General features: G+C 41.2%; 1 long non-coding RNA gene across 1 annotated transcript in view; it reads right to left on the reverse strand.

Moving 5' to 3' along the window:
* Positions 1-1,340: 1,340 nt before the first annotated feature.
* LOC141801073 (uncharacterized) overlaps positions 1,341-14,918 on the reverse strand; it is a 42,238-nt gene continuing 28,660 nt past the window's right edge. Inside the window, exon 3 of the long non-coding RNA XR_012599371.1 lies at positions 1,341-1,570. This is a non-coding gene — a long non-coding RNA (uncharacterized LOC141801073). The remainder of the gene's footprint in view (positions 1,571-14,918) is intronic.

Here is a 14,918-nt window from a genome sequence, read left to right on the forward strand (position 1 = left end):
CTCATCTATTTAATTATTCAACATATTTTAACTATATACAAAATTTGTAACTATTTTAACAGTTACAAATATTTTTACAGTAGATTTTGTGGCTCTGAAATGACTTAACTCCAGGTGAAGCCTGTTGTCGCGAATTTGCAACAAACCCCGTCATGTCTCAATACAGCTGAGATGATTTTTGTATTCTACTAATGCCTGTTAAATAATTTTCTACTCATACTAAGGATCATGCCCAATATCAGGGTTTAAACTTATTATACATCATTTAACTTATTTATAACTTTTTGTTTGTGCTATATTCAAATTAACACAACGCTACCCACTTTAGCAACTGTAAGAATGCAAAAACACAAAATAGTTTTTCATATAATTGTGAATTAATTCAGGCAGTAAGAGGTTAATGTACGCTGATGTGGCTGATGGGAAAAAATCCTTTATTTACTTGATTAAAAAAAAAAAAAAAAGATAACAGCAAACAAACAAACAAACAACAACACCAAAGCAAAAACAGGTTTTGAACAGTTGACCTCTATGAGTGAACAGGTTAAATATGATTTTCTTGCAGAAAAAATACACAGTTAATGTTATTATCAACAACTGCAAAAGACAGTAACGTTTTTAAGCTCAACCCTCATAAAAAAAAAAAAAAATCAAATCAATTTCCATTTATGTTTTAAAAGAAATGATTAAACTCAAGTATTCCATAATGTCCTGTCTAGGAAGGCTTCTGTAGCTCACTCAGAATTATTAATATTTTAATACCATTATCACATTTAAAATAACGTTTTTTTTCTACTAATTTCAGCATTAAGACAAAATTCAGTCACTTTTAAAATCTTTTCTAACAGCTTCATGCCAAGTGGTGATAATAACAGAGAGAGTAAATCATCACAGAGAGCAGGCAGAGTGGATTTCAGGAGTCCTGATGTTCAGCATGAAGTCAGTTTGAACATGAACCGGTTTCTCTGCAGGATCAGGTTTTATGTCATCAGGTACCAACGCCGTATATCTCTGCAGAATAGTGGCGTGGAGGAACCCTGGTGTTGTGAAGAAGCCGTGTCTGACACTTCAGCGGCCTGATTCACAACACCAGCTGACCCTCCCCACCCTGAGACTCTCATTCACACTCACACACTGACACACACACTGACACACACTCACACTGCTGTGGAGTCAGGAGTTCATCTTCACTGAGTCGGTTAAAGAAACAAGAGACTGGCCGGGCGCCACACGGTGTTTACAGCTGGCTCTCAGAGGGCAGCAGACACAAAGAGCCAAACGGTACATGGATTCAAACAATTAGAGGAAATCAATCTGCCTCATTAACACGAGCTGCAGGAGAATACTTACCTCTACGGCTCTCAACACCAACTGACTGGCTGACTGAGGCTGAGTGCAGGGAAGAGGTTCATATAATCAAAAAATTTTTTAAAAATGTAAGATTGAGCGGAGAAGGTCAGCAGCATTTTTGCAGTACTCCTAGACTCCACTGGGGGGCAGCGTCATCACAGCATCTTTCTTCTCTGCTCTCTCACTCAGTCCATGATCTGATGACAGGGGTTGATGTCACCTAAAACACCAAAAAATAACAGTAAAATGAAATCACAGAGACACAGCGACACGCTAACAACAAATAAATCAAATAAAGAGATAAAACATGCGGGTGGATCAAATATCAAGCCTAAAACAGAAGAAATGTTACTGAAAAAAGAGTGGGAAAACCTGCCAAGCATGAAGACTGTGCTCAGTGTTCTCACATCAGGAGCTGCCTGACACATGTGATTTATACCTGACAGAGGTGTTTGCAGCCACAGGAACAAGCAGACAAGATTTATAATCTTAAAGACTAACACTGCATTAAAGAAGTCTTTAAATCTTCAGATTAAAGCACCAACGGTTACTCATGAACAGGTCGCTGTATCTACATTTGTCCTGTAAATGTATCGCAAACATCAGTGTGGAAGACGTCCTTCTACACCTGTGGTAACATCCAGAAAGTGAGCTCTGTGTGAGGTCTGGTAGCTCAGAAAGAGCAGCACATCTGCATAGAAACATCACATTACTGCATGCAATTGAGGTCTTACAACAGGTTTGCACCTTTTTTCCTCTAGAAGTCCGTTAAACACAAGCTGCATCTCTCCATCTGCTGCAGCTTGTTTCCAAGTTTTACAGTATTTAGGGCCAATGTGCATAAGTGGCATTTTTTGGGAAGTGTCTCCATTTTAGACCTCTCCATAATGGTCAGACCTTAAGTTCCTCTTCTTCCAGAAACTACATTACCCTATGGCTCATTGTTGTCTGGTGTTCCACTGAGGCCTGAAGTCTCGTGAAGGTTATGCAAGCAAAGGCCAGTGACATATGAAAGAAAAGCAAGTGCAGTACACCCCTAGACCACAGGGAGGCAGTAAGACAACAATAAAGGCCATCAGAAAAGATGGAACTGAGATTAAAGTTCCTCAAAAAGTTCCTGGGTAAAGTTCCTGTGATTGAAAAGCACACAATGCTGTTCACTGAGAACTGTTCTTATCGTTCTAAATATGGAGGCTCAAGTCACATGACTTGAGCTGCAGATTTGAGGACTTGAGACTTGTTTAACTAACACTGAAAAGACTCGACTTGACTTGGACTTGGTCTTCACGACTTGAGACTTCACTTGGACTCAAGACAGATGCCTTGAAAGGACTTGACTTCTTAAATTTCAATATTTTCATGTTTTTTTGTGAGTTAAATTAAGAATCACTTTTTATTTTAAAAGATGCTGGCAGGATTTTTTACAGTGCACTGTACACAGCTCAGACTGAGCAGTCAACACACAAAGCAGCAGTCATAAAGGTGACTGGACCAAGCACAATTCAGTTTGTGTTCAGGGACTATATCCTCAATGATGGTATGATAGCTGTTACAGCTGTTATAATGCTAATGTTTGCTAACACTAATATAGTTTGAACAAGTGACCTAATGTACACATATTCTCAATAAAATGTGCAGTAAAAGCATCCTAAGCTAACTTATTAGCTTGTCAAATGTTAATAAGAAAAGTTAGGTTTGCTAACATGAATGCTAGTGTCGCTTATTAAGTTAATGCTAAGTTTAGGATACACAGACAGATGTGTTGACAGACCATAGAGAAATGGCGTGACACTCCTCCTGAATGGGGAAGCTAAGCAGTTAAAGGTAAATTCTGCAGCACTGTCCTGAAAATTAAATTTTGACTTTCACAGGAAAAACCCTTCTCAATCCTCACTTCTTGTATCAGAATGTTCCTTGGCCGAGAATAAGCATGGTTACCTCAGCCAAAGTCAAGTGCCTTTCTAGTTAATGTGGAAGAAGTGGAAGAAGCTAGCTGAACGACTATGATAGTGGATGTAGCACCAAGAAAGAGAAACACAACCAAAGTGAAATGAAATGCCAAGCAGACAAAGCTTTTTCCTTTACGAGGATGAAGCCTGGCTTGACCTTTACTCACTTTCAGGAACTTAGAGAGCTGCATAGGACGAAGCGCGATGTGAGGTAGCTTTCTGCTAACCAGGTATGCGTCAAATACCCCTGATTAGCTTGTGCTAACATGCAAAGTCAGGTGCACACCCCTGGAGTCTCTCCCAGAAATGCCATGCTACAGGTGGTTGCTGGGCCAGTGAGTGTTTTCACCAGTGGGTGTGGGCTGCTGCTGGCACTGAGCCAAGGAGGAGGAGCCCAGTTTGAATGTTGTGTTTACTAACAAGTAATGAGAATTCCTGCAGACCCTACCTTTAAAGAAATGATGAGGTCATCAAAGAGAAATCTCCTCAGACACCAAGGTTTGACCAAAGCACTGTCCCCTGACAGGCCTCCAGACAGCTGGCCAATCAGTGGTAAGGGGGTTTGTGGAGTAGGGAGCCTTAAAGCGACGGAAACTCTCTTGAACACCTCAGCAGTGCACAGGAAATTATGCTAACACCTCACCAGCTATTGGCCCAATCACCAGTCTTGGTACATAATGGGACTTAAACCAACGGCCCTCCAGTTACAAACCCAAGTCCCTTTGGCCTGAGTTACTGCCACTGCCTAAAATAAAGCTGTAAGTGCAGCTCTGTGCGAGAAACACAAATAAACACAACACAGAGTTTCACAGAGGCGGGGAAAGGAGGACACTGAAGCAGGAACAAGGTAAGCGTCTTGTGCACAAGTTATTTTCTTGCCAAATTTTTCTCAACAGGTGCCCATTGTGGTTATGACTGATAGAAATTATAGGCACAATTATAATAAACCAAACTGTGAGCTGAAGGGCGTCCTATCCTCCGCTCAGGACCTTCAGGAAGTCTTTCAACACTTCTCTTTAAAACTCTGTTCAGGATGAAAAACACTCTGAGTGTCACACAGAGCTACACACAGGCAGTCAGACTGGGACGAAGTCATTTATTTTGACTTTCAGAAACTGTCCGAGTCCGTTGGTGGAAGTCAATTCACTGAGATTCATTTGATACACCTCAGAGAGCTGACACACAACACAGCACTCATGAATCTGAACAGACAGAAGATTCTGGTGAATGCTGATCCTGAGGGATGGGACTGAACTTATTCAGGATGTTAAGATCAACAGCTGGACCAGCTGCAGAACTGTGTCGTAGCTGAATGTGTATAAATAAATATGAGAGATCTATTTTTGGTCTGCCGTCAACATTTGGACAAAAGGAGACTGAACATCAGAATAAACAGGTTTTACAGTCAGATGATCTGGACTGTCCTCCACAGCAGACCTGAGCTGTTAGTCCTGTATGTTGTTCAGTTACACTGAACAGATCAGATAAGCCTCACCTCCCCTTCAATACGTCAACCTTCAGTGTCTGTGTAAACCTGCCCCCAGCAGCTAAAAAAAAGCTCACTTTGATTTTTAAATGTGTGTGAAAAAGTCAACACCATGCAAACGGCATGTTGGCGTTCTGTACTCGCCGCTGATCTGTTTGCTTTATTTATTCTGTGCATGCTAACCCAACGCCGTGCTCATTACTCCCTCCAGGAACTAGCCGTGGCTGTGATTTGTTCACTGATATCTGCTCATACCGTTCACACCAATCACACTGTGACCTAGTGAAAAGGAAAGGCACAAAAATAAATGCTAATTCACACACAAGTCTCAAAACAGGGTGTTTCACTCTTTCTGGCCCCAAAAGCTGCTCATAAAGATGGTGGTACGTTATGTCTGTCTCTGAGACAGGGACCTGTGGTAATGTGAATTTAAAAGTTTTTTTTTAACCTATTAAAAAAAAAATCTAAAGTATTACTTCACATATATAACCATTATACCCTGTTTCAATTCTTTTGTTCCACCAAATGCTGCTAACTTCTACGCACTGCTCCTTTAATCCAGGCAGGTGAAGAGATCCTGCCTGGCTCTCAGGTTCCTGGTTTTCAGGCTGCTGACAGATTTACAGAGCAGAAAGAAAATCTGGAGATGAGCACAGCTCAGGAGGAACTGTGGAGGGGTATTTGGAGAAGGATCAGCTGAGAAGCAGGCGGGGCCGGGGCCAGAGTGGAAGTCTGTCCTCCTGGTGATGGATGCTTTCAGGCACACAGTGAACACACTTTTTTTAAGGAGAGGCTTGTTTGTGAAGTAAGGATAATATTTTCGTAACAAAGATTGATAATGAGTGAGGGTGGAGCAATGAGGCTGTGCTGCAGAGTGACTGAGCACAGGAGTCAGGAGAACAACATGTGGAGGATACCGGAGTCTTCAACAGAAGACAAGGACAAACAACAGCAACAACAGAAAGAGAAACAGGTCCAGAGTTTCTGAAGCAGTCTGAACATCCAACACAGAGGAAATCAATGAAAGCCTTTAAATAAGCCATCGCCCAAAAGCATCAAATCCCTGACTGCTTTCACCTTTCCTGAGACTGTGATGTACTTCACTTCACTCAGCTCCTCTCTATTCTCAAACACACTCACAAACTCTCACACTCACACTCTTTCACACTCCAGCTCATAATCCCTCAGGCTAGTTTTGATTCTTACTTAAATCTTTGTGCGCTCTCTCCCAGTACAAACTCCAAACCTTTGGCTCTGAAATGAGCTAAAGTGTGGAGCGAGCGTCTGGGTGGTTTTTCTCTCCTGCTCCCCCTCTTCCTGCGTCCTCGCTGAAGTGTTTCTATCCATTATGCACAGTGACACTCTTTGTCTGAAGGACACTGGCGATGGGCGAAGAGCTTCCACTGGGCCAGCCCAGCCGTTTAATTGAAACCGTAAAAGAACTTTCTTTTGGCACAAAAGCCCTCATGTGGGCTTTGTGGCAATTAGATTGAGCAGAAAGGCCAGCCGACCTGATAAAAAGGGATTAGGAGGAATGTGTTGCTGGGATATTATGTTGAGTGTGACACGGCAGCTTGTGGAGGAATTAGCAGAGGCCTGACCCTCCCAGGAACGCTCCGACAGAAGGACAAACTGATGATTAATGGAGCGGTCAAAGGGTTTGCTCTAAACCTAATTTAACGTCAAAGCTGTGGAACACTGTGAACAGGGGTCCAAGTGAGCAGTCGAGGGGTACAGTAAACCAGCTCCCTAACCTGCAGACTGGCTCTCTGTGCCAGCACATTTCATCACAGACCCCCAAAAACCTCAACTAAACCATTGTTTACAACATCTGGGTTTGTTAAGCTTCTTAAAATAAAAATGTTGTTCTAATTAAAGAACAAGATCCCTTTTTTTTACCCCGCTGGGAGAAGTCTTTTTACTTAATAAAAACATTCTGGCATCATGTTTGTATTTTTGATATCTTGAAATAAGATGATATTTTCTGGACTTGTCAAGTGACAAAGTCTTAATGTTGTGTTACGCTTTCCGAACATGAAGCATGGAAATGAGACGCACGAGATCCGCAAGAGAAGGCGTGAAGCTTTTATACTTTTTACACCCTGAGCGGTGTCTGTTGGTGTCCATTCCCAAAATTTAGGGGGCGGTGTATCACAAATGTACATCTACCAGAGTAATAAACGAGAGCTGAAGAAGTTTGCCTTTGTTTACAACACATTTTCCTGAAGACTTTTCCAGGTTCTTTCAACAGATTCCTCTTCTCTGCTAAGAGTTTCTGCAATTTCACACCATGAATTATTCACTACTCGGTTTTCACGGTGATCTCTATGTGAAGAGTCATACAGATGCCTTTTTTCTGCACTTTGACCACTTCCGCCATCATGTCCGCATGTTTGCTCTGTTTGGCAGGTTGGAAATTTTCGAGTGGACGTGGTGGGGAAATTGTCTGCATGAAAAAGACCGTGCGAGGGGGAAAACGACATCATGTGACTGCACAAAGCCGTGTTGACCCCATGGACGCGTCAGGAATAAATCAGCCTTAACAGACTACATGTATGTATAATAAGAAAAACACTTGATTCGATTTCAGATTTTGCTTTGTGAGACCTTTATCACTGACCATTTGCTACGCAGCTTATATTGTATATATTATATTAGCTGACAGTGTCTGCATCTTGTTTTTTGTCACCTTTTGAAACCACATTGCTTCAATTGACTTTTTGATTTGAGTGTCAACATTTTCAGGATCAGCTCTCTGCTCATCACCACCAATGATGGCGTCCAACCCGGGTCAACGGTCTCTGTGGTTCTCACTTTAAGGCCTGTTTATCAGCCACATTACATATGGATCTGGACACAGAAAGAGCCTTCAGTCTGTGCTCTGGGATCATTTTGTCCGGATTTCTGCATGTTTCCTTTAATCTTACAGATCTGGAACAAACGGAGCAGTACCACTGGAAAACGGGGGTGCAGTGTTGGTGTTACTACATTGCTACAAACTGAAATCTTATCAAGTGTTTTGGTCTAATTTTCAGAGGAAAATGTCTTTTAAGACTTTATGTGAGCCACATTTACCTGAAAGTCCATAAAATGTCTTATTTCAAGTTATTTGAAAAGGCAAAACAAAAAGGCAAAATGAGGTCTGAATTACATGTAACAAGTAAAAAAAAAATCTGCCAATGGAGAAAGAAAAAAGTTAGTTTCATGAAGACGTTATTATAGTTTCAAGCAAATATTTCTTGTTCCACTGGCAGAATTTTGTGCTTTTGTCTTTAACCAATTAATTCTTCTGGACTGTTACGTCACATATGGCTCACATCGATTATAACAAGACAATTTTTACTAAAATAAGACAAAAACATTTAAAATATTTACGTTTTTTTGCATTGTACTTGACAAATAGCTCTGGTGAAACACAAAGCAGAAATATCCTCAGCAACTTTTAGAAGAAAAACTTTGGGAGTTGGTGAGAAACTTCTGCCTCTGTTTTGTTTCTGTTGGCATAGCAGTGCGACACAATGTACCCCACTTATAAAACCAACTAAGAAGAAAACATATCACAGGTTTGTTTAGACAGCAGCTTCAGGCTGTTTGGTGACGTCATTGTCCAAGCAAAAAAAAAGGTTTCTTTACAAAGTCGACTGGGGATTTAAACATGTCAGGGTTATGTGTTGTTCTTTATCACTACAGTCACACAGGAAGTGATGATTCTTTCAACCAATCAATGAACTGCAGTGTTTCTCGCTCCACCTTCTGGGGTCAGATCAGTATGGCTGGAACCCCAACAGAAGGTTACCAAAAAGTAGGACAGTATGGGTCGGTAAGTTGAGGACCTGTACTGGTTTTGGTCAGTGGAAACGCCACAAAATGTGTGCTGTACTGAGACAAACCAAACTGAAACAAAGCTTGATTGCAAATTGTTAGCTTTATTAGCAGGGTATACTGAGTTGCACTGCTATGGTGGTACATTATTACATAGCTAACGTGGCTATTGGCATCCTGTTAAAACACAGCCAAGAAGGGCACAGTTGGCTTTGGGAAAGCAAACAGGATCAGGTTTAACGATCCAACCCTTACCAAACTGTACTGATCCAAACTGGACCACTTGGTGGGAACGGGGCTTTGGGCTCCTGTGGGGAGCTTTAATCAGACCTTCAGTTACACTGATGCCACTCAAGGGCAGGTAATGTGATTATTATGATTATAAAAACATTATCACAATATTAATGATGAGCCATTTGTTTGACACCAGAGAGAAGGGTCACTTTTTAAAATAACCATGACACCTGAACAGTTAAAAGATATTTTTTGCCAACAATGGACATTAACTGTAATCTTAACCCTCATAATGAGCCTCTGACTCCCTCATCCATCCAATCTTTCTGTTGTTATCTTGACTTTTAATGCAGAAGCCTGTTTGTGCCGTATAAATGAGTGTTTTTTTAATTAACGTAAAACAGCACGGTGTTAAACTGAGGAGAAACGGTTTACTGTACAAACACCCTGAAGCACGACATGATTCTGTTCGTGCACACAGCGAGCAGCTTCAAGGTGGATTAAATCTCGCTGCAGAGTTATTCTGAGCTCCATCACGGCCCTGTCCTCAATACCAAAGCACTTTAAAAATAGGCAACCAAATAGAGCACTGTTACATCTCAGGACTGTGTTTCACTGAGCAGCACCAGTGTTTGGAGGCATTCGGCTGAGGACGATCACTTTCTCTGTGTGTGGAATGATAGTGTGTCATGTGACCTATGAGGCCCTGCAGGGATCAAATCCTCCTGGCTTTACACCCTCTACCTTTAACCCTTTCATCTTCTCAGACACAGGGCTTACTCCCTCAGATTATGAAAGTTGTTTAGTTCTTAAAATCTTGCTGTAGCAGTAGAGACGGACCGATATGTTTTTTTCAGGGCCAATACTAATACTGATTATTAGTGGTCAAGGAGGCTGATAACCAATATTTGGAGCGGATATTCATTTACAGAAAAAGTGAAAATAATGGTGGCAAAATTTTTAATTATACAAACTCTAATGCTTAACTTCATTATAGTTTCCAAAATTTGAACATGACTAAAATATTATTTTATAATTCATTTTCTTTTTAAGGTACTTAAGGTATGGTACTGTGGGTGGGACAATGCTGAAGGCAGAGAAGCCACTGCAGACAGAGAGGCGCAGCTGTATCACAGCCAAAATAACACAGTTTTAAATTGATTTCTTATCGGCTGTTGAATTAAAATAAAAAAAAAGGCAGATTACGATATGTCAAAAAATGCCCGCTTTTGACAATCGGTCTATCCCTTATTAGGAGAAGATGTGGACCTGCTTCCTGTACCCTCAGAGACCAGGTTAGTTTCTCTTCTGGTTGACATATGAAGTATCACTCCTCTTTGGTGCTGATTGGTTGGTGAGGTAATAAGCACAGAGGTAGGAGTGAGTCACTCGTGCTGCCTGCTTACAACTGCCTAACTTACTAAAAGGTAGGATCTGCAGGAATTTTCATTGCTAGTTAGTAAACACACAACATTCAAACTGGGCTCCTCCCCCTTGGCTCAGTGCCAGCTGCAGCACACACCCACAGCCTCCGACCGTGACTATGCAAACACACTCATTAGCCCAGCAACCACCTGTAGCATCACATGTCAACATGGGAAAGACTCAAGAGCCGTGCACCTGACTTAGCATTTTAGCACAAGCTAATCACGTGTATTTGGCACATACCTGGTTAGCAGAAAGTCAACTCACATCGCTCTTTGTCCTGTGCTGCTCCCCAAGTTCCTGAAAATGAGTGAAAGTCGAGCCAAGCTTCACCTGTTTGGTGTTTCGTTTCATTTTGGTTGTTTTTCTTTCTCTGTGCTACGTCCACTATGGTAGCTGCTCTGATTAGCTTCTTCCACTCACAATCATCAACATGCAAAATCACTTATGCATTGGGCGCTCTGTGATTGGCTCATGCAACCACACTAACTGTACTCCTAGAAACATCCTGATACAACCAAAACATCAACATACAGGCAGAGGAGGGGTTGGGGCAGACACAGACACTGACACACACGTATGGAGGCCCAGAGGAGACAATTGAGCAGGGTTATTCCTGTAAAAGTTGATGTTTTAGGAAAATCCTGAAGACCCTACCTTTGAGTCTCATGAAGATCTGGGGCTATCTTTTTTTTAATTGCAGGGGGATTTCATCAAAATATGAATATACAGAGGTTTGAAAATCTGCACATGCTCAGTCTGAACATCCCTTCAGCTGGTCTACCCAATCAGTGTAGAATATAGAGAGAAGATCTCTGGCTGCTTTTGTTGGTCAGAAGAATGAGGCCTGTGTGAGGAGGAAATGTTTGACAGTTTGAATATTAACCCTGTTTTCACTTTGCTGAATGTGGAGCAGAAGCTTAGAGAGGAGTAATGAAACTGAACTGAAATCTGAAGTGCTCCTTCACCTGCTGACTCTGAGACGATGTGTGTGCTGCACAAATAAATGGCAGATTACTGTGTGTGTTGTTCTCAGCAGGTTTTTGACTTTGTGGCAAACAGCCAGATGCTCAGTGGCAGCGCTGCGGCCTGGCCGCTGTTTCTGCCAGTGCAGCCAGAAACCAGGCCACGCCACACCCAGTTAACACAGCTCTCCCTCGGGTGCTGCCCCCCCCTCCTTGTGCTGCCGTCCATCCTTCACGCCGCTTTCAGACAGCTGTGCTTACTCTGCACTCCACACACAGGCAGGGAAGAAAGAGACGGGCTGAGGAATAGAGTTCGCCTGCTGCCGGATAAAAGCAAGCTTTTTGTTTCTTAATGGAGTCTGGTCTATTTTATTTAGATCAGTCATTCAGACGACGCCTGACATCGGCATCATTGATTTAACATCATTCATTTTGTAAGGAGAGGAAGCAAAATGAGGAGATAAAGCCGGCTGACACTTCTGAGAAACGAGGAGAGCGACAGTCGAGTCATTCATTAAGACACATTCTTCTTTAGGCCTGTATGAATTTCATGTAAGCTTCCTTCGCTCTCACTGCAAGTTTGCCACCATGAAGCTCTTTTCACGGCTTGAGCAGATGATTGAAGGTCTTATCCTCATTTCTGACTCACATTCAGCTCATTCTGTAACTCCAGCAAAGTAAAACAGAGCCGGGAAGTAAAATCGAAGCTATTTCACAGCTGCTGTGTGAAAAATTGAATTAAAACCTCTAAAACGGTTTACAAACAGGCTGGTTCAGCCTCAGCCCTGACTGACAGAGAGGAATATGGGGCTGCTGAGCGATCGGCGGACGGCCAGATTGAGTGGAGGATTTTCAGCCTCAGAATAAACTGAAGTCTTATCGCAGGAGGAGCAGCTGGCTGCCGAGCAGGACAGGTGACAGAGATGATGCTGACAGCAGCCCCGGCCTGCCAATCCTGCTCCTCTGTGGATTCCCAGAGTGAGGGGGAAAAGAGCTGCTCAAAGCGAGGCGGTCAGTGCAGCGGTCCGAGGGAAGTCATGGTTGTATGCACGGGGCGAGGGGCACTGGTGCAATTATCACAGGTTCCCACTGCGCAATGTGACGTTGAAATGACGTATATTTAACTTCATTTTTGACGTCCAAATCAGGTCTCCTGAAGGAGCAGGCTGAACGTTTTCATTACCTCTTTTTCGGATGTTGTATGCAGGTCAGCTTAACAACTAAAAAAGGTCTACTAATGACGTCTGAATCTCTGTTCCATTTTGAACGTCTAATTGATGTCTAGATTTGATCTGCAAATGACGTCTTAATGCTGAACATCATTACAACATCCAAAAATTGTTAGACTTAGGTGTCAAAATTTGTACCCATTGTGCATGTTGCTTTGATGTCTAGATATGGTCTTTGAAGGACCGACCCAATACTGACCTGATCTGCATGTCTCTCCGACATCTGATGTTTGGAGAGTTTTAACACATGAAAAAGAACCTCTAACTCTTGGTTTTGGGAAACAATGTTTTAATGTAATCACTACTTAACAAACCATGACCCTTCTCGTACCTTTTTCCCTTTTTTAACTTTTTTAATTTTTTCAAACTTAATTTTTACCACAAAAAGAACAGGTGCGTCAATTTAGGTACTATCAGAGTTAATGAGGGTATCAGTCTAAATCTAATCTAGGTAGTCAAAGTACATACATCTACCTATTCACATATTTGTTTAACAATTAATTTTCACCCAATTACTTTTATGTATTTATTTATTTTTCTTATCTTTGAGGTTTTTTGCTATTATCATTATTTTCTTTATTATCTTTACCTTCATCTAATCTATCTGTATATATTTTGTCGCTTTAGTTATAGGTGTACATTTGAAGGTAAGAATGTATGAGTGTATATTTGTATGTATACAAATATTTATAATGGTATAATTCTTTCAATATGGAAAGAGGCCACAGGCTGGATTCAAACCTGGGTCACCTGCACGATGGCAACTCATGGAGCACAACCTAAACCAATAGGCCATCTGCGCTCCCTTTTTTCTACTTTTATGCATTTAAGTTTGTATATGTAATTACATGTTACAATGTGTATCTATAAATATATGTTTGTGGATGTGTATATGAATATACATAAGTGTATGTGTGTGTGGGAGTGAAGGTACAAACATATGTGTTAATGTGTGTCTATGTATCTATAAATATATCAATACATAATAATAATACTTATAATAAAATCTATTATCAATATTTCTATTTTTATTTGTTGTTGTTGTTTTGTTTATCATACTAATGTCAGAGATTATACACAATATTCTTTGGTCAAGTGGGGAGAGAAGGAAAAGGGAAAGGGAGGGGGAAAGAAGGGCTATTTTTGTTTAAAGCACCATAACACATATTTACTGTAACAAATAATTGAATGTATGTATTGTAAACATGAAACACTCCAAAAATACAAAAAAAAAGAAAAAAAAAAAAGAAAAAACTTCTATGTGACTATCCAGCATGTTAACAACTCCTCTCTACAACTGATCTTACAAAAAAAATAAAAATAAAAAATAAAAACTCATTCTAAATCATTCATCTCTATTTTAAAGCAACAGCTTTGATACAAGTTCCTGTGAAGTGCTGGACTCCAGTCTCAGGGGGATTTTCAGGATCTGACAAGCTTTGTGTGATGTAGGCAGAAAGTATTCAAAATTACCAACATAGTAAAAAAACAAGCACCAGGCTGTCATTCATAAAGTTGCCTCAAAAAAGAAAACTACCTCTTCCTTCAATCTGGTAACGTGACACACACATAAAAATCCATCCCAGCCAAAAAAAAAGGTTAAGTCCTCACATCACTGGTGTTTGATAAAGCTTAATTTTAGCCTTTCTCTGAAACACTTTTTTTCAGCGACTGTCTCTTTAAGGCTCCCTGCTCCTTAAACCCTCTTCCCCCCAATTGGCCAGCCCTCTGGAGGTCTGATAAGGGGTAAAGCTATGATCAGACATTTGTGTTTGAGGCTCTGCCCCTCCAAAGTGTCATGAACAAGTCAGGAGATCCTTATAAGATGACCTCATCATTTCAGTTAGTCTCATGAAGATCTGGTGCTTTTTTTTTTCTTTTTCTTTTTTTAAATGGGGTTGTTTTGGTGAGTTCACAGACAGATTTAAGGGATTTCTAAACCATATGTGTAACCAGCTGGTTAGCGGTTATGCCCCACAGCTGTAGGGGGAACCTCTAATAGGTGTGCTGATTGTGCTTGGGGGGATAAATTCACTTGCGGGAGCTCCATTCATTCTGTGTACTTCCTGGTCAGGAGCAGGTATGAGCTGTTCTGCATGTGACCTTGTGGTTGTATACATGTAAACATTTCCCTAACTTTGTTTTAACACCAGGACCAAGTTTGTGTGGGTGTCTCAGCAAGTCTACAGGTGCCAAACGTTCATGGTTGAGATATTACTGGCAGAGAGAGGTCATGAAAAGCCGAGGTACTGCATTGAACATTACTAAGTCGCGCCCACAAACATGATGAGCCAATCACAGTGTGTATAGCCTTCCAATACACTTGGGCATTCTCTGCCCATAGGTCTACTGAAATACATTGCAGAAGGTCAGTTTTCATTCATTCAGCTCTGTGTGAATCAAATGAAGAAGGATGTCTCCATCTGCTCTAAGGTCAGCTGACATCATATCTGAGGCA

The sequence above is a fragment of the Halichoeres trimaculatus genome, unplaced genomic scaffold (genome assembly GCF_033239565.1).
Source record: "Halichoeres trimaculatus isolate MK-OKI-2021-1 unplaced genomic scaffold, fHalTri1.1 fHalTri1_scaffold_12, whole genome shotgun sequence".
Lineage (NCBI taxonomy): Eukaryota > Metazoa > Chordata > Actinopteri > Labriformes > Labridae > Halichoeres > Halichoeres trimaculatus.